This window comes from Rhinolophus hipposideros, assembly GCF_964194185.1.
Source record: "Rhinolophus hipposideros genome assembly, chromosome: 6".
NCBI lineage: Eukaryota > Metazoa > Chordata > Mammalia > Chiroptera > Rhinolophidae > Rhinolophus > Rhinolophus hipposideros.
The window spans coordinates 45,390,606-45,411,563 of record NC_138052.1 but is presented as its reverse complement, the minus strand read 5'-3'; the positions used below and the strand labels follow the sequence as shown (position 1 = coordinate 45,411,563).

The window sequence follows — 20,958 nt, the reverse complement described above, 5'->3', positions numbered from 1 at the left end:
ATCTTCCTTGAACTCCTGCTTCTTTCTCGTGAGCTTTTTAATACCATTGCACAGATATGCATGAAGAGGAAATGTGTTAAAAATAGTGAGTACCTTAACAAGCTTTGGTGGCATTTAAGTCAATATTAATTACCTGATTCCTTGGCTGGTAATAGCCTGAAATTTTAACGGATGCCTTAGTGTTTTCAAGTTATCCTTTCTGTCACTATGCAGAGGCTGTCTCCATTTCCCTTTTTTTATATTCCACCTTTCCTGGCTCCTGATGAAGTAACCTGCTGCTCTTAGCATTCTAAAAATTCTCCTCTCCAGCTTTACTGGGGGAAGGGTATCTCTTAGGATGTGTCCTCTTGATCAGAGCTGAATAATTCTGAGGACCGTTTGCAGTGTTATTTCAGTTCTCACTTACCATATCCCTGGAGATAATGAGTGGTAAAATTTCTTCCTCGAAATGTTGATGGTAACAAGCATATTTCAGTTTGGGGGCTTTCTTTGCATTAACTTTTCTTTCCCCATTGAAACCAGGCTTCCTGGAATATACATTCAACGTTATTTTGCAATTCTCAGAGTACTGGAAAACTTTGTTCTTTTTACAGTTCTTAACTGGTGATGTAGTGGGAAATCTGTGCTGCTCAGTAAATTTCATTGGTTGGCCTTTGTATTAGTTTTCTATCTCTGCTGTAAGAGATTACCACACACTTAGTGGCTTAAAACAGCAAAAAATTATGATCTTGCAGTTCTAAAGTCAGAAGTCTAATATGGGTCCCACTGGGCTAAAATCAAGATGTTGGCAGAGCTGTGTCCCTTTCTGTGGAGAATGTTTCCTTCACTTCTTTCTAAAGACTTTATTTTAGAGCAGTTTTAGTTTCACAACAAAATTAAGAGAAAGGTACAGAGATTTCTCATTTACCCCCTGACCTCACACATTCATAGACTTCCTGTTATCAATATCCCCAACAGCGTGGTATGTTTGGTTTGTCACAATCTATGAACCTATGTTGATACATCTTTATTACCCAAAGTCCCTAGTTTACGTAGTTTACAGTTATGGTTCACTCTTGGTTTTGTATGTTCTATGGGTTTGGACAAATGTGTAACGAAATGTATCCAATTTAATAGTGTCATACGGTGTTTTTACTGCCCTAAAAATCCTCTGTGTTCTCCCATACGCCTGGCAACCTCTGATCTCTTTTATAGTCTCCATAGTTTTGCTTTTTCCCAGAATGTCACATAGTTGGAATCATACAACATGTGGCCTTTTCAGATGGGCTTCTTTCACTTAGTAATATGCCTTTAAGGTTCCTCCCTGCCTTTTCATGTCTTGATAGCTCATTTCTTTTTAGCTATGAATAATATGCATTGTTTGTATGTTCCACAGTTTTTTGAGTTTTTTGTTTTTGTTTTTGTTGCTCCTCCATTCACCTCTGAAGGTGAAACCTGGTTGCTTCCAAGTTTGGGCAGGTATGCATAAATCTGTTATAAACGTCCATGCGCAGGTTTTTGTGTGGATACAAATTTTCAGTTCCTTTGAGTAAATACCAAGGCCAAGGAGCACGATTGTTGGATTGTGTGGTAAGAGTGTGTTTCATTTTGTTAAGAAATTGGTAACTGTCTTTCAATGTGGCGGTAGCATTTTGCATTCCCACAAGCAATGAATGAGAGTTCCAGTTGCTCCATGTCCTTGTCAGCATTTGATGTTGGTGTTGGCGTTGTCAGTGTTCCAGATTTTGGCCCTTCTAAGAGGTATATAGTGGTATCTCATTGTTATTTTAATTCGCATTTCCCTGATGATACATGATGTGGAGCATCTTTTCATGTGCTTGTTTACCATCTGTCTATATTCTTTGGTGAGGTGTCTTAAAGTTTTGGGCCCAATTTTCTTTTCATTTTTCTTTGTTTTCTTCTCATATGTTATCTTATTGTTGAGTTTCAGGAGTTTTTTTAATATATTTTGGACAGCAGTCCTTTATCATATGTATATTTTTCAAATGTTTTCTCTTGGTCTGTGGCTTATCTTCTCATTCACTTGATACTGCATTTTGCAGGGCAGAAGTTTTTAAATTTAATAAAGTCCAGCTTATCAATTATTTAATGGACTGTGCCTTTGGTGTTGTATTTAAAAAGGCATTACCATTCCCAATATCATCTATGTTTTCTCCTAGCAGTTTTATAGTTTTACATTTTACATTTAGGTCTGTAATCTATTTTAAGTTCCTTTTTATGAAGGATGTAAGGTCTGTATCTAGATTCATTCTCTTACATGTGGACACCCTGTTGTTCAAGCACCATTTGTTGGAAGACTCTTTTGCTTCATTCTATTATCTTTGCTCCTTTGTGAAAAATTGGCTTACTGTATTTATAGAGTGTTTTTCTGGGTTCTCTTTTCTATTCCATTGATCTATTTTTGTATTCTTTCACCAATACCACACTGTCTTGACTATACAGCTTTATAATAAGTCTTAAAGTTGGGTAGTGACAGTCCTCCAACTTTGTTCTTCTCCTTCAGTACGGCGTTGTCTATTCTGGGTCTTTTGTCCTCCATGTAAACTATAGAGTAAGTTTGTTGATATCCACAAAATAACTTGCTGGAATTTTGATCAAGATTGAATCTATAGTCATGTTGGGAAGAACTGACATCCTGACAATATGGGTCTTCCTGTGTGTTAAAATTGAATGTCTCTCCATTTTATTTAGTTCTTTCTTGATTTATTTCATCAGAGTTTTTTAGTTGCCCTCAGATGGATCTTATACATATTTTGCTAGATTTATACCTAAGGGTTCCATTTGTGGGGGTGGTTGCTAATATAAATGACACTATGTTTTTAATTTCCAGTTTTACTTGTTCATTGCTAGTAGAGAGGAAAACAGTCGACTTTTGTATATTAATCCTGTAATCTTGTTATTATTACTTATTAGTTCCAGGCGGGGTTTTATGTTCTACTTAAAAAAAAAAAAAAGATTCTACACAGATGATCATGTCATCTGTGAAGGACAGTTTTCTTTCTTTCTTCACAATCTGTATATTATGTCCTTTTCTTGTCTTAATGCATTAGCTAGTATTTCCAGTATGATGTTGAAAAGAGTTGGTGAGAGGGGACATCCAAGCCTGCTACCTGATCTTACTGAGAAAGCTTCAAGTTTCGCATCATTATGATATTTACTATAGGTTTTATAGATATTCTCTATCAAGTTCAGGAAGTTCCCCTCTATTCCTAGTTTCCTGAGAGTATTTTTATCATTAACTTACCTAACCTTAAAAGCATAGGATGAAGAATAGGTAGAAAATATCCATTATACTTTAGGGAACCGTAGCAAAATATAAACCTATTACTTGATAAGACTCTTACCTCAAAATTTGGCTGCATAGAGTACCTAGAGATTATCTTCTGAGCTCCCAGCCTCTGTGCCACGTGGAAATCAGACTATCACACAAATACGAGAACCACCTTTTTAAAATTTTTCAGAAAATAGAACTCTACACTCTCTGGTAATCTGCTTATTTCAGTGAGTTTCCCCAGTGAAGTAAGTAGTTAAGTAATTTTAATCTCCAAAAGTTTTTGGTGCAGTTTTTTAATGTGTTTGGATACTGGAGATGATGTAAAGCAAGCATACCTGGCCACAAAATATTTATGTAAGTCTTCCTCAAAACCCTTTAGCTCATTTTTATTTGCAGAAATACTTCTTATTTCAAGGAAGTGCTGCAGGGTTTCTAAGCCTGAGTAAGAAGCCAACCACTTTCTCTGACACTCCAGGAAGCCCTGGGGAGCTGGGGTTTCTCTCCCACACCCATCAATATGGGGCCGGGTGTCTGCACTGATTGTGTAAGTCAGAGCACGCTGTGGTGGGTACTTTTAGATGACTTTTCAGTTCCCTACATGCAGAATTTGTCAGTGTTCCAGCTGGTTGCCTTTGTTATCGTAATATAGAAGCTTTGGAGATTCAGTAAAATTAAACTCTGCCCATTTGTCTGGAGTTGGTTCTAGATTTTTGTGCAGTAGAGTGGATACGACGGGGTCACCTCAGTGCAAAAACTGTTGGGTTGTTGTACTTTGATACATTCTCTTTTTATGGCTTGATTGTACCATTTTGTCCCTCCTACAAAGAGAAAGCTTTCTCTGAGAATGTTCAAATGAAGTGTTAGTCTTTCAAAAGGCTTAAAATGAACATTTATTACCACAGCATGGCCTATATCATTGTAAACTCTTACATTATAAATCACACCAAGGATCCTCATCACGTTGGCCTTTTGACTGCATTAGGCTAACTGCTCTGTTGCAGGGAAGTAATAGTATTTGCTTAGAGCATTGTCAGCAATATCCAGGTAGCTAAGATGAACCTTTTTAGTTTCTCAAAATATTCCATCTCCTTCACCTCTCTCATCCCAGAAGATCTAAAAGAAAACGAGGAACTGAAAAAAAGTCAGGACTAGAAGATATTTAACAATCCTTCATTCTCTTGTGATCAGTTTATTGAATAATCTATACTTTCTGGCGTAAAAAATGAAAGTTTTGTTTTTCTTTAGTCATTGCCTTCAAAGAGCATTGTTGAATCTTCCTTTGCCGTCTTTTAATGGCATTAGGCCATCATTTTTCTTGTGCATGAGGCCATCATTTTTCTGTCAGTTAGGATACAAAAGAGTCAAGTCTAGCCTAAATTCAATGTTATATTCAGTTTAGCCTTTATTCTCTTCTCTCCTCCGCTGGCCTCCTCTTGCTGAAGAGGTGACACAGTCAGCTCTTTCACCCTTTTCCACTGTCCCCTTTCTGTGCGACTTTCTCTGACCTGTTGTGAGGGCTGTGGGAGTGGGTGAGTCATGAGGCAAGTGTGGTGTTTTCCAGCTCTGCTATGCAGCTCCCAGCTGTGCTCTGTAGAATATAGGAATCGGGGGACTGGAGGAGGAAATGTGAAAAGGCACTAATGCGCAGTTTTAGGACTGACTTTTTTTTTAAATCAGATTGAATTATGAAATTACATCGTTATATTCTTGTTTATAACTTTTTGTGGGGGCTATGTCATAATTTCTAAGGTTTAAATGAGCAATGGATATTTGAGAATTATACGTTTCTTTAAGTATTAATTAGAAGTTCTGAGGAGCTTGCTATTTACTAAAACGGCTTTTTTTCTCATCTCTGTTACCAGGTTTATTACTCTTCAGTGTCCTCAACTCTTTATTTTCCTATATTGATTTGAAAGGAGAATTTAAAATAATCACCTTTGGTAATGGTCCTGTTAGAATTGTTACTGAGTTTGGGCTTTTAGATGTGGTTGGTTAGGTCGCCCCGTGTTGGCTGCGGGCCGCGTTCTCAGCCTCGCTTCCTCAGTCGTATGTGTCTGCCATGCCCCATGCCCAGCATGCTCGTTACCCTCTCCTTACGCTCTACAAGTCCTTACTCACAATCCCAGAAAGCTATCATTGACTTCACTGGGGCTGCCCCACCTGAGTGCAACAGGCAGTATGTGAATTTGGGTGTTAGTAGATTTGGTGGTGAGTACAGTTTAATCGTCTGCTTTCTTCTCTTTTTGTAAACTCCTGGTCTTTTTATACTTTCTTTTGTGTTTCTTAAAGAATTACTAAAGGCTAATTTTTTTCGTCATTTTTCATCTTATCTATAAACAGACTTGGGGTCATATTTCAGTTTTATTAAGATTAATTTAATAACAAATCAAGCTGATGCTCAGTAACTTCTCTAAGGCTAGAATAGACTTTGTAATGTTCATTAAATCACCATGTTTGAGGACTCCAAAACTTTCATAGTAGCCTTGGACTTCAAGTTGCATATTGAGTGGTAAAGAAAATTCTTTTTTTTTCCTTTTATTCTCTACTATATTATTAATGTTGAAACTGTGGAAAGGTCCATTAATCCTAAGGTTACCTTAAAGGGGAGACTATCTCTGCCATTCAATTGACAGCACCCCTGATATGCTCAACAGTATTGTAGGAACTATTTTGTCCCTCAAAAGTCAGCTGTTGTTGGTAATGACGTCCCTGTATAACACAGAAAAAGGAGCCACATAAAGACGATACATTTTAAATGGCTTATAGATACATTTAGTGGCCTGTTAGGATGTGGATCCATCTTGGCACTCTCCTTCTGCGTTGGTCCAGCTTGCTGGAATCTCTCAAAAAAGGAGCTGATACACTCATCTGGAGCCAGATTTTTGCAGTTGCCACATAGCAACTGGTACCAGTCCAATTCACCTGGTACCGGTGGCCACTGTGGCCCCTCAGGACTATATATATTTGCATACTGTTAAAAGCTGCTGCCTGAGGGTCTGGCTTCCAGTCAGCCTAAATCTAGATGCTGAGATCTTCCCCTTTGGGACACTGGCAGGTCTTGGCACATTCTCAACTACTTGGAGCTATTAAAAAATATAATAGGATGGCTTGGACAAACACAGAGGTTTGAGAGAAGACAAGAGTTGGCGCAGGGCTGCTCCAAAAGGTTCATCTCCTACATGAGGCACTCCTTCAAGACTGGGAGAGGGGGTTGTTTTATCTACTATAAAGTAACCAACACAGAGAGTCAAGCAAAATAAAGAAAGAGAAGTATGTTCCAAATGAAAAAATAAAATAAAACCTCAGAAAAAATTCTTAATGAAATGGAGATAAGTAATTTACCTGGTAAAGAGTTCAAAGTAGTCGTCATGAAGATGCTCACCAAACTGAGGTCAAGAATGGATCCAGCAGCAGACTAGATGAAGCAGAAGAAAGGATCAGTCAATATGAAGAAAAAGCAGTAGAAGTCACCCAATCAGAGCAGCAAAAATTACAAAAAAAGAATTTATAAATGTAAAGATAACTTGGAGGACTTATGGGAAACATCAAAGGGACTAACACTTGAATTATAGAGATCCTAGAAGGAGAAGAAAGGGAAAGGGGCAGAAATCTTATTTGAAGAAATAATGGCTGAAAACTTCTCTAAGTTGGGGAAAAAAACTGACATCCAGATCCAGGAAGTCCAGAGAATTCCAAAGAAAATGAACCCAAAGCAACCCACACCAAGACATTATAATTAAAAAGTTAAAGACGAGGAGAAAATTAAAAACATCAAGAGAAAAACAACTTGTTATGTACAAGGGAACCCCCATAAGACTGTGAGTGGATTTTCAGCACAGACTTTACAGGCCAGAAGGGAGTGGCATGATATATATGCTTAAAGTTCTGAAAGAAAAAAACTTCCTACCAACAATACTCTACCCAGCAAAGCTATTATTTAGTATTAAAGGAGAAAGAAAGAGCTTTTCAGACAAGCGAAAGCTAAAGGAGTTCATCACCACTAAACTTGCCTTACAAGAAATGGTAATAGGACTTCTTTAAGCTGAAAAGAAAGAGTGCTAAGTATAATAGTAACAAGAACACATATGAGAGAATAAATCTCACAGGAAAAGTAAATGTATAGTAAAAATAATGTATTACTTATAAAGCTACGATGAAGGTTAAAAGACAAAAATAGTGAAACTAACTGTATTTACAGTATGTAATTAAGGGACACACAGGATAAAAATGTGACATCAAAAACAAAATAGGAGAGTAAAAGTGAGCTTTAGAATGGGATCAAACTTAGGTACTTATTAACTTAAAATACACGTTATACATATAAGTTATATGGAAACCTCATGGAAAACACAAAGCAAAAATCTGTAATTAATACATAAAATATAAAGATAAGGGACTGTAACCGTATCCCTAAAGAAAGTCATCAATCCACAAAGAGAGCAAGAGAAGAAAGGAATGGAGAGGGACTACAAAAACAGCTGTGAAACAATTAAAATCTGACTTGAAATATGAATTTATGTTGTCACATATTTGATGTTTTAAACATGCAAAGGGATGATTTCTTGTGTCTACAGTAGTGTAGGTTATGTGCAAAGATGATTTCTGAAGGGAGAACTCTTTCATGGATAGATGGAGCTGATGCTAATCCAGTGGCAGAGCAGAGGGATGAAAACTGCGTTAAATGGTCAAAAAATTATTTCCATGCATTTGACCTTTTTGCAGTTTTAACTTCTGCTTATTGGTCATTGAAATAATTACGTATTTGTAAAAAATGGAGCTAGGAAAGAGGTAAGCACTGATTCAAGCTAGGAGTCACAAAGGGAGATTTAAACAAACAAACAAACAAACAAACAAACAAACAAACAACCTCTAATAAAACCCATGCATTTAACTCAGGCACACACTGAAGCCCCACAAGCTACAGCCAGCAGTCTCTATCTTAAGTCTTTGCCCAGGGTCTACACCCCCTCTCCCTTACATATAACGATACGATATAAAGTATCGTTATACTTTAACGATATTTAGAGGAACCAAAACTTAAGTAAACATTGACTTAACCACATGATGTAAATGAATTATGTATTCTTTCTACCTGGCCTCTTTCTAGAGAAGATTTGAGGTAAATTACAATACCAAATGGGTAACGTAAGAGAAGGAAAATGAAACCAAAATGGGATTTTAAAACTATTTTGAGAGTGAATAAAGAACTGGACCAGGAACCCAGAGTGATAAAATCACAAAAGTAAATTTAGCTCTCAGCTTCTTAGCAACCAGGAAATTATAGTTGTCTATATAGTTCTCCTCTCCTGATAAAAGTAAACATGTACAATTAAAAAACTATATAGAGTGGCAAGCTTTTGCTTGAAACTAAATTCAAGAGAAATTTATCTCATGGTTCTTTCTAGAGAACCTTGGATAACACAGTAGAAAATTTGACCTACTATATGTTTGCAAAAATGTTCTTGAATTGTTTTTTCTTAGAATGACCGTCCTTAGAAGTCTAGGGCTTGTTCTCATTGAATTAACAGCATCAAGTTATTTCTTTAGGGACTAAACTAGGTTTACATTTGTTTTCTTTCCGCTGGTCTACTCTGAGAGAGTGGCTGAGCTTAGAGAAATTAAGGAAATGCTTTTGGCAGGGAGAGGATAGTAGTTAGTCCAAATTAAGAGTTCAGACAACCAAAGTCCCCTTTTGCAGTGTGTTGATCTAAGGGAAATCTTATGGGTAGATATTAGATGAGCAACTAATATTGCCATCCTTATAGGAACGTTCAAGAAGCTGATTTGTATGTCATCCAGAAGAGCCCTCCTTTGCAAAAGTGCTGCAGAGAGGAATTGTGATAGATCATGCATTTTTTTTTTCTAAATGAGCCTCTAGTACTTTTTTTCAGGTTTTCAGTTTATACCCATAATTCTAAACTGTACAATATAGAAGTGCTTTTAGCTTGGGCAAGTCACTTTTCAAGTAGATGTGATCAATGGCTTCCTCTTCCATATGCCTAAGGTATACCGTTGGAAACTTTGATTATATTAAATGCTGCCTTCTAAATACATCTCCAAGAGTTTGGCATCAAGAGTTGGAAGGATTGGACATTTTTCATTTTAGTGTTTATCACAAACCACAATGTTGGTGTTAGCATGCTAATATTTCACTTGTTTAAAACAAAGTAAAAAAGATCAATGCTCCTAGTAAGATCAGCCCTGTGGCTACACAGTTCCTGCCACAGAAGAGCTTAGTAAACACCTGGTAAAAAAAAATAAATGAAGTGCATTCTTCCCTTTCTATATGCTGTGTTAAACAGGCATAACACCAAGTAATTTAAAAACCAAGACATTATTTAGATGTATCAATGAAAGAGAAAGTGGAATTGATATATTCCACTTTTTTTTTTTTAGGATATATTAGAAGATGCATTATGCCCTCAACTCCCATAATACATAAAATTTAAGGGGGCGTATGCCTGGGACTTGTGCAGTTTTGTTAGTTTTTATGAACTAAAAGAGAGCTCTTTTCACTCAACTTTATTATTTTGAGATTCACCCATGTTGTTGCATGTATGAATAGCTCGTTACTGTGTATTACTGAGTAGTATTTCATTGTATGGATTTACCATGTCTTGTTGCTTCTTTCACCTGTTGATGGACATTTGTTTGTTTCTTTTCCCAAATGTTTTACTATTACGAATATTGCTGCTATGAACATTCATGTACAAGTCTTTATATAGACTATATTTTGATTTCTCTTGGGAAAATACCTAGTTGTGAAACAGCTGAGTTAGATGGTAGGTTTGTGTTTAACTTCTTAAGAAACTATCAAATAGTATTCAAAAGGGGATTTTCTATTTTATACTCCCACCCAGCAGTGTATGAGAGTTTTAATTCTACCACATCCATGCCAGGACTTGGTATTCTTTTTAATTTCAGCCATTCTAATAGGTGCGTAGTGGTATCTCATTATGGTTTTAACTTTTGTTTCTCTGATTAGTGACATTGAGCATTTTCTCATGTGTTTAATAGCCATTCAAATCTTCTGCAATATCTTATCAAATTTTTGTCTTATTACTGAATTGTAGGAATTCTTTATGTATTCTGAATATACTTGTAAAACATATATATATAAAATATTTTCTTTCATGCTATGACTTGTATTTTGCTTTCTTAATGGTGTCCTTTGAATAACAAAAGTTTTAAATCTTGATAAATAGTTTGACTTAATTTTTTGTAGTGTGTACTTTTTGTATACTCTTTAAGAAAAATTACCTACCTCAAGGTTACAGTGACTTCCTCCTATTTTCCCTGCGTTTTTATTCTAGAAGTTTTATCATTTTAGCTTTTACATGTAAGTCTGTGGATATCCTAAGTTAATGTGTGCGTGTGGGAGGTGGTAAGGCACAAGTCAACGTCCATTGTTTTTCCTTATATTCAGATTCTGGCCTCATTTGTTCAATGAGCTGAACATTTGAAATAAGTTTGTCATAATAAAAATAATGAGGTTTTTCTGGTTTGTTTGGTTTTGTTTTTGTTTTTTTGCTAGAGTTGGGGGAGGAGTTCAAAAGTATAAACTCGTGAGAGAGTCTCCCACCTAAGCAATACATCTATTAACATTTTGGTGTCGTTTTTTCGAGCACTTTCTCCATGCTTGCATGTGTGTTTGTAAATACACCACAGACAAGGCTTTGTAACCAAGTCTAGCTAACTTCAGGTAACATTTCTCTAAATGTTTCGTTTTATTATCTCAACCTCACCCAAGTGATCCCTATTTCACTACCCACCCCACACCAGTGGTGACCAAAAACACTTACTTAGTGTTGCTTTTATTTTTTTAAGTTTTAGCTCAATTTTCTGCCTTTTCAAGTCTTTTACTCCAATGCTGATGAGTCATTGTAGCACAGCCTCTCTTTCAAATCTTAGTGGATCTTTTTAAAGGAACTTTTTATTCCCCTGCATTATGAAAGTTATAGGGACATTTGTTAGTGGAAATCTGAAAAACACTGACAGTTGTGAAAAAGAAATTTAGCCATCTGACCACCATTCAGGGATAAGCACATTTAATATTTGGTGTGTTTTCTTCTGTTTCTTTTACTCTGCATATTTTTTTATTGTTCCAATTACATTACAGATGCAGTTTTGTACCCTCCTTTTTACACCTAGTATTACATTGTAATCATTTTCTCATGTTGTTAAAAATCTTTTATAAATAAATAACATTTTAATAGCTATGTAATATTGCATTCTGTAGTTATTCCACTGCAATTTATTTAACCATCTCTCTATCACTGAAGATTTAATTTGGTTCCTGATTTTTGCTATAAAAGAAATGCTCAAAAGACTGGTCTTATACAGAAAACTCAGGTGTTTAATTTATTTTTCATGTTAGATTTATAGATGTAGAATTAGTATATCAAGCAATATGACTCTTAAAATTCTGGAAACATACTGCCAAAGAACCCTCCCTAAAGGTAGTATCAGTTTATACTTCCAATAGCAGTGAAGGAAGGTCTGATAGACTGTATCCTTGCAAGCATTTCACATTTCCTACCGTCATTTTTTATCTTTGCTAATTTTATTTGGTAGATTAAAAAGTAGTGATTCGATTTTTTAGCTTGCATTTCTGCTGAGACAAATTTCAAAATCCCCATGTGGACAGAGTCAGAGGGGGCATTTAAAGACCCTTGGATTGTTAGAGGGTTTCCAAGCCCAGTACAATAAACCCCTATGTAAGAAGAAATTGATATTTCTATTATTACTCTGAAAGAATTCACACCATGTCCCAAAATGTGCATTAGTCTTAACAAACCAAGCCTAAGGCTTTCTCTTGAAATTGAAAGTTTATCATAATAGCAAAGAGAGAAATTAGGTTATTCCGAACTTACGTGTTCTTAGCAATTACCCGCTGAAGTCCAGTAATCATTCTTCCCTCTGCTGAGTGTTCTCAGATGGTCCCTTTAATAAGGAGATGCTGCTTTAATAAGGAGCAGCCTTGTCATAGCTGTCTCATTGTTTCTTCTTTCCCATCTTTTCCCTCAAAAGATTGCGTGCATGATCTTGACTTTATTCTTGCTCCATCAGTGGCCAATAGGAGTCCTGTTGCTAGGTTTTCTCACTGGCTTGTAGAAAGCAGAAGCAGGGCATCTGAGGGAAACCCTAGATTTAGGCGTATCCAGTGGATTCGGCTCTTCTGAGAGCTCCACCAGCAGAGAGAGATCCAAGTAAGTCTGGTCGTAGTAAGAGAGATCCAAGTAAGTCTGGAGATGGTGGTCTCCCCTTAAAATCTCTGCCTCCGAACCTGTTGTCTAATTGTATCAGTCAACATTTTTGCTCCACTTAAGAACAGGAAAGCCCATTTTTAGAGTGAGAACTTAGTAGAGCTATTGGGCCAATCCTGTTTTCCTCAACTCCAGGGCCAGAATCATTTGGCTTGCCAGATGCCAGGAAGAAACCAATAATATGGCACCTGTTTTCTCCCAAAAGTACATGGGGACATGTTTCTGACTCTGGAGTCCTATAGTATAACCTTCTGATGATTAAAAATTACCAGAATGTAACTTTACTTACCATCATCAATCCCAATAAACTTTAATTAAAAAAATAGTTACCAGAATGGGTAAGGACGTGAGCCCTCTTCACCAGCTTTATTGTCTTTCTACCAAAGCAGCAAATCCTTTCCCTGTACAGCTCGCAGTACTACAGTTTTGGTGTTGGTAGAGTAGCCACATGGATTTGGGATAACCCCACAGAAAAAATATTCTGATTTATTTGTTATTTCTTGGTAAACCTGTTCTCATATGTCTTAATGTAAGAAACCTGTAGAGTGCCACTGAAATTCTGTAGTCATTGTCCCCCAGTTTTAGAGACTTGAAAATTCTCTATGCTAAGCATATATGTACAAGTTCATTTTAGGAACCGTGGAGTCTGGATATGTTAGCGCTTCCTTCACAGGATTAATGAGCAAGTAGTTCCCTTGCTCACTAAGTATGTGTGTTTACTTAGGAGAGGATGGTCGGGATGGGGAGTAGCAGGGTGTGATAGAGTAGATATTTCAAAGGTAAAAAAAGAGGACTTCATGGTCCCAACGTCTGAGATGAGAATTCTCCTAAGCATAGCACACCATATACCTTTAATGCACCTCAGCTGTTCACCTGTAGAATTTCGTTTCAGCTCTGAATTCTGTGATTGGCCGTAAGCTCATATAGCAGTCTGTGCATTAGTTCATCTCTTTATGTTCTCTCCTCCCGAGTCTTACACATGGCCAACCTGTAGCTGAGCTGAATGAGTCAGTTTCTTGGCTTACCTTATTTTTAACGCAGTCTAACATATAGCTCAGTTCCCAGATTTGATCACATCTGCTCAGTTAAATGGCCTAATACATGCTTTGTGTGAAGTATAAAGAATGATATTTAATGCATATTTTTACTTGTGTTATTTTTTTCCAGAAGAAAAGGGAGGCAAAGTAAGAAAATATCACTCCTCTCTGATATGCTTTTAAGAACTACCCATTAGGGTATTTTAGAATTTCAAGAGTAGCAAAATTTTTATTTTGAACTATTATTCCAAAATTGAAAGGAGCTTGTATGAAAGAAATATTGGTTTTATAGCAGGCACTGAAGTGAACTAAATCAAGTCTGGATGTGTCCCAAACAAAGCAGGGCCATTATCACAGGTATCCTTATTCCTGGCTTTGAAAACTCCTCAACAGTGGAACACATCAAAAGTGAGAACATTCTGGATACGGGAGGTTCCCAGAACAAGCTTGAATCATCAGCAGCCAACTTTGATACCAACTCCAAGTCTCTCAAGTACACAGCTGTTCAGCAGCAGTCCAGTCTCTAGTGCGTAAAAAGCCTTTTCAGGTCATTTTACAATATTTTATTAATGGCCACATCAACAAGCTAAAGGAGGTCAGTGTGCTGAGGCACAGATAAAAATGACTATCATATTTTTTTTCCTCCCAGTTGGCTCAGCGGGAGATCCTATTAGTGTTCTAAAATGTTATATAATTAGCATGGCACCCGCTGCTCATTTGGTGAGCCAAACTGGTTTTTAATGTCAGAATACAAAACATGGAAATGTCATCTTCATAACACTCCACGCTGTCACTGATAGCCGAGAGTATTTCGGAATGACAGACCCGTAATAACAGTGATGATGATGAGAGCCACAATTAAATAGCACTCTGAGCTTGGAGTACTGTTCCTTCAGGCCTTCCCAAGTCCAGAGAGGCCCTGGATGGTGGAGAGGATATAATACAAATAACATGTGTGCGCTGTGCTGTCGTCTGGTGCAAAGGAAGAAGGTTGCCAGAAATGCTGGCTGAATTACTGACAACATGTGCTATTCTTGTGTCTCTTTTCTCAGGGAATTCCCCTAATCTGGAAGATGGGATTACGTACCTTAAGCATGTTTCAGTCTTAACTGGTACCTTTCGACCTTCCCGTAAACAATGACCTTTGATTTGACCAAACAAAGCAGAGAATTTAAATTATTCATCAGGGAAAGAGGTAGGGATGGTTTAGTTTACCAGGAGGATTCTCCGATCCTCATGGGTTTATTATACTCTCTGAAGATCATCAAGGATTCCAAAGTAGCCCGTTTCCAGACTGTTTTTCTTCAAACTTCTCGGCTGGAGAGTGCTATTCTCCAACTCCAAATGATCAGGCTCCATTTCTTCAAGCATTATTGAGATTCCTAATGAGACATAGAGACCTGTACCCCCTGAAATCTTGTTATGTTTGTTGGGGTTTATGGTTAGAAGCTCTTATAGGATCCGATGGAGGACTGGATGCTCGGGTTAGGTGAAGGGATGAGAAGGAACGGCTCTCAGGGCAGAGGCCGTTATCTGACAAGGAGAACTCAAAGGTTAAAGGTCATGTTTATTCTTCCTGTTGTTATTGAACTAATGCTGACTGCATGCTTGCTGTGTGCCAGGCACTATCCAGGCCTTCTCTCACCTAATCCTCTTAGCTGCCTATGCAGTAGTTACAGTTCCCACCTGATTTTACAGAGAGAGAGATTAAGACTTGGAAAGTTAAGTAAATTGCCAGAAGGTCTCATAGCTAGTCAGGGTTACAATTGATATTTAAACTCAAGGAACTGGGGTCTGACAGGCAGAATGGACCTAACAAAAAAGTATGTTTTTTTCTCCTATGACTCCCCATAAAACCAACTCAAAGATTAGAGGTAGAGGGCAGGGGAGAGGAGGGAGAAAAGACGTATGTTACATGGAGACATGTTCCCTTGCCTTCTGTGCTTAAAACTAAGTGTGTTGTGGAGATTAGAATAGCCTGGAGCTCAGTGCACAGGTGGCCTAGCAGCAGCATTTCCTACCTGTAGATATGAAGGCTTTGCGGCCACCCAGAGCCTTGGTGTAAGGCAGACAAGTCCACAGCTTATATTTAATGCGAGTCTTGTTCAGCTCGAAACTACCACCCCTCACCCCCAGATGTTGACAGCTAGCTCCCTGCTCGTGAGGAATAGCTTTTGGCTAGATATCTCTTCAGTATAACAGACCCTGTTTACCTCTCCCAGATTCATTCCTAATGTGACATCTGTTGATCATACTGGCCTGCATAGCAACTTAAATGCCCTCATCCCAGAAACTCATTTTGTTGTTGTTGTTATTTAGGTATTTATATAGGGTTGGTTATCTCCATACCTAGGAGTTTTGTCACATGTGCTTACATTTACTATAATGTCGTGCAACAGGTACGGGGGAATAATGTATTGCTGATCCAATTTGATTTCTTGAATATTTATTGAGAGAGACCCTATGCTAAGCACTCTGGGGAAAAGTATTATATAGCATTATACAACATAGCATTGTAGCTGTGTTGGTCCATATTTTGAATTCTGTATACTTACTTAGAATGCTCATACTTGTTCACCTTAGTCACCCCTTTTTATCTTGTGGATATTCAGTGGTGAGTTTAATTTTTATCAACTAATTCTCTTACGCTTGACAAATTATCAGTGGTTATTTTATTTTTGCCTTAAATCAATAGAGAAATGCTCTACTGTTACTTGAATCATTTCGGAAGGAGCCCTTTGACTTTTCCTTCTGAACCCCTTTCTCCTCCCTATTCTAGCAGCATTGTTTTTTTGTGCTTCCTTTAGGTAGAAAAGCACATCTACCTATTTACAGTAAAGAAGCAAATAGAAAGTAGTTTGTAGGATGAACTGTATAAATATTTCTGTAGAATAACTCTTCTTTATCTAGCCTAACCTCCTCTATTAAATTTTTACTTAAATCAAGAGATCTGGAAAGCTTAGTCTTAAAACTTGTCAGAGATCAAGGGACTGGGTGTAAAGGTCAGTCACTGAGACCTCCATCTTGAAGGAAGGTGTTGGGTATATTTTTTTTATTAGTGATTCTCAGCTAAGAAAAACACAGGATCCCGGCAGCCTTGGTAAGGCCTTCTCTTGGTGGTGCAGTTACAAATATGGGAGTCGCTTATTAAACAATCTCACGCATGTTTTTCAAAATCATCAAATTGTTCGTGTGGCTCTAAAATATGGATTCCATGGCTCACACATGAATGTCAGTTTCTTTATTTGACAGTCATACAGCATGTGTTTGGACACAGGCAGGCAGTTTATTTTGAGCATTTGGAATCAGATCACATATTACACTCTCTGCTTTGGTCTTGTCCTCAGCTGTGCCATTCATGGTGTGGTGGTATTGCACCATTACAGTTAGCTTCATGATTAAGCCAAGGGTTTTTTCCAATGTTGGTGAACTATAGGCACTTGGCATTTTCCAGGCAGGATGATTTGATTTCTATTCCAAGTGATCAATGCCATTTTATTTACTTTACCTGGAACTGTTGAAGGGATGGTTTCTTCCCACAGCATTGTAATAATGAGTGCTATAAATTAGTGCTCCAGAGACTGAGAATGAACATAGTGTTTGCTGAATGGATAAAGGCTGACTTTTAAAAACTTGCCAGGATCAGATGAGAAGGTAGAAGGCATCACACGATGGTTGCATTTTAAGGACCACTTTACAGTAATAAGAAGAGTTGTGCACTGAGGTCAGCAGTGAGGCTTTCAAAAGAGTATCCAGGAGAAGCAGATAAGATCGAAATTCAGGTTTCCCTTCTCTTACTTGTGGCAATCTTCATTTATGAAAAAGAAAATCAGTGTTGTAAAAACATCTGGAAACGTTTTCGGATATTAGCCCTTACTTTAAATAATAACATGCAAGTAATGAACGCCTTTATATCCCCTTGCTTTTCTGGGATGTGTTGACCCAAAGCAAGCTTCCTACTTCGCTCTCAGGTGCCCGCCCTCCTGCTGTCTGCTTTTTTAGCCCTCATAGTATCAGTTACCGGTCAGTACTGGAGAATCACATAACTTGAAGCAAGTGGATGGGTTTTGTTTGTTTGTGCCTCGAGAAAGTTTTGGGATTTTTTAATTTTTGTTTTTACATTATTCTTAATAAAAGTCCTGTTCTAATCTTACCTGATGTATTCTAACATGTGTATATTTCCTTCTGATGCCCATCAACAGCATAACAAATGCCCAGTAACAATGTTATTTTCTGTACAACTGTGTACTTTATAGCCATTGAGGATTTATGATGTCTTTGCCAAAGGGTCATCCACACTAGACTGTTACCTACATTTACTTAGAGGTCATTTCTCTGAAGTGGATCAAAAGGGAAAAATACTTGCTTGTTCTCATTTAGATTTAATTGTCTTACAATTAGATACCACCTGTGGCTTTTCCGCCCGCTCCCCCCTCCCCGACCCCCCATTACTGCTCCACCTGCAAACTGCAAAGCACTCACCCTGAGCTCCTGCTAAGCCAGCGCTGCGGTGCTCTCCTTTCGGCAGCCACCATGACCTCTTCCGGGACCTCATCAGCCATGATGAGAAGTTCTCCGACATCTGCAAGGTCCAGGAGATCGCAGACGGGCTGTGCTGAAGGTGGTCAGTAGGAGAGAGGGTAACATTGATGACTCGCTCACTGGTGGAAATATCTCCCCTGAAGTCTCCGAGGGCAAACGTACCGGAAGCACAGTAGTCACTGGTGTCGATATTGTCATGAACCATCATTAGGAGGAAACCAGCTTCCCAAAAGAAGCCTACAAGAAGTGCATCAAAGATTATATGTAATCAGTCAAAGGAAACTTGAGGAACAGAGACCAGAAAGAGTAAAAACTTTTATGACGGGGCTGCAGAACAAATCAAGCACATCTTTGCAAATTTCAAAACCTACCAGTTCTTTATTGGTGAAAACAGGAATCCAGATGGCATGGTTGTTCTGCTGAACTACTGTGAGGATGGTGTGACGCCATATATGATTTTCCTTAAGGAGGTTTAGAAATGGAATATGTTAACACAGTTGGCTGTTGGGATCCATTACCTGTCATTATCGTAACTGGCTGCTGCTTTTCATCCACACACCAGGACTAGGACAGATGGGACTGATGTCACCTTGAGATCTGCGTTGACCTTGACCTTGACTTACTTGGAGCAGAGGCACTGTTTTTAAGAAAACATGTCATGTATATTGTCTGAAAATAAAATGCATTTAAACTCATTTGAGAGAATGCCTCTTAGTTTAATACATAGTTAAATCCATCCTGTGTGGTGTTCCTGGGGAAGCTAAGCCTGGTTGTAGACCACCACCATAAAGCGTAAGACTGCCTACAGATAATTTCTACAGTGAAAACTATTTCTATGGGGGCGGACGGATGGCTCAGTTGGTTAGAGTGTGAGCTCTAAACAACAGGGTTGCAGGTTCAGTTCCCGCAGGGGATGCTGGGCTGTGTCCCCTGCAACTAAAGATTGAAAATGGCAACTGGACTTGGAGCTTAGCTGCGCCCTCCACACCTAGATTGAAGGACAATGACTTGGAGCTGATGGGCCCTGGAGAAACAACACACTGTCGCCCAATATCCCCCAATAAAATTTATTTAAAAAAACCTATTTCTGGGACTGGACTATAAAAAAACAAGGATCAAGTCTCAATTCTGAGTTGAAGTGACGAGAAAGACCATGCTGACATTTGAAGTGCATTCCTTGGACTTTTCATCACCTACAAATGGAAGTAGTGAACTCTGGAAGAGATCATCAAAAGATTAAAAAGAGACTAATACAATTGGAAGCAAAAAACAAACAAACAAACAAACAAAAAAACGATACCACCTGTGAAAAACCAGGGCAGATTCTGCTTACATTTCTAACCTAGAGGACACTGATTGTTCATAGGTCCTTCATAGTTTTCTCCTTTGTTGGGTGGGTATTTTAAACCTAGTTGGAAGTGATCATTTTTCCTTTATATTTACTGATCCTTAATATAGCTTTCCCTGGGTTTGATTATAGATGTAAACTGAGTAGGAAAACCACAGGCATAGGAAAGTTAAAATAAAGCCTGGTTCTTGTTACTTTTGTGATAACCTGGCTAAAATGTAAAGACTTTTACTGTTGTCTGCTCCCTTTATATATTTGCACCTATACTAAAGTTCTGTTATGGCTAACTCTTGATTAGTAGCACACATTCTTTAAAACTTTAAAGCAAAAAGTTATCCTTTCTCCGTTCTGAAGCTACAGCTTTGGTGTCCAGCTGAGCATGTATTCAAGTTCTTAGCCAGATGGCAGAGCTTCCTTTTGAAGTTCAGACTTCCTGCAGCCCACCTCCCTTAGCAGGGTATCTGAACTTTAACTCAACTCCCTAGGGGAGGGCATAACATAAGTCAGTCTCCTACATGTTCATAGCAGAATATTATACCTCTGCTTCTCATGTATTTAGCTAAGGTGGAAATATCTATGTTTAATCAACACACAGACTATCAGGCGTCTTCGAATACTTGCCAGAGTTCAGTCATGAAATTGCCCATTCCAGAACTTGACAAAGATACTTCTGGGTCATCAGGAAGTGGTCCATATAGGCCATTCATTTCTCCAGGTTCTTTGAGCTTCCTCTATTAAGGTAAATCATCAGGAAAAAATGTGGCTCAGCTATATTATTTCCAGTCCCAGCAGAAATTCCATCACTCAGGTAAGATTTAATATTGTGCCTTCAGCACATAGGAGAAAAAAATCCCCATCTTTTGCACTACATAGTTGCAGACATTTATATGGGGAAAAAAAAGTTTCTGTTTTTTGCTACACAGAGTTGAAGACATTACTCAGTGTCTCTTAGAAAGCAGCTTCCATAAAAAGTTTCTCCTTGGTATTAAATGCCAAGGGGAAAAAATATCTGCCGAGCATTTTTCTTTTTTGATAAAGTAAGAACGGTATCATGCAACACTTTCCCCCCTTTTTTCCTTAGCTACAAGCAAACAAAGCTAAATGCAGTGCTCTGTGGGAGTAACTGACATCTCCAGTATATGTAGTATCTTTTTCTCCCTTCCCTTTAACTAATTTCTGTTGTTTCGGATAATCAAATGTTTATTTCTGTATTTGGTTTAATTTTGAAACTACTTACTTTTTGCAGGTCTTAAATGAAGCAAGTCATTGGCAAGAAAAGTGACAATTGCCCATAATAATTAGTTTGTAACAGTTTGTACCATAAACAAGTAAACTTCCATTATCTTGAAAATTGACTGATCCTGGAATCTGCAAATATGTGCAACACCCACCAGCCTCCTCCTCATATACTGTGCTGATCTGCATAAATACAGCCACCATGACCCCATGTCTAGAGCCCAAATGCACACTTATTGAATTCATGTCTTAGAG

The 20,958-nt window shown here is 37.9% G+C and overlaps 1 protein-coding gene and 1 pseudogene across 13 annotated transcripts in view; both read left to right on the top strand.

Moving 5' to 3' along the window:
- STK39 (serine/threonine kinase 39) overlaps nt 1-20,958 on the top strand; it is a 281,370-nt gene that overhangs the window by 182,256 nt on the left and 78,156 nt on the right. The gene's annotated exons all lie outside the window — the stretch shown is intronic.
- Nucleotides 1,649-18,713, top strand: LOC308498968 (annotated as a pseudogene). Its single transcript has 4 exons — nt 1,649-1,740; nt 5,271-5,482; nt 13,971-14,103; nt 18,106-18,713. The product of its transcript is annotated as an uncharacterized misc_RNA (transcript).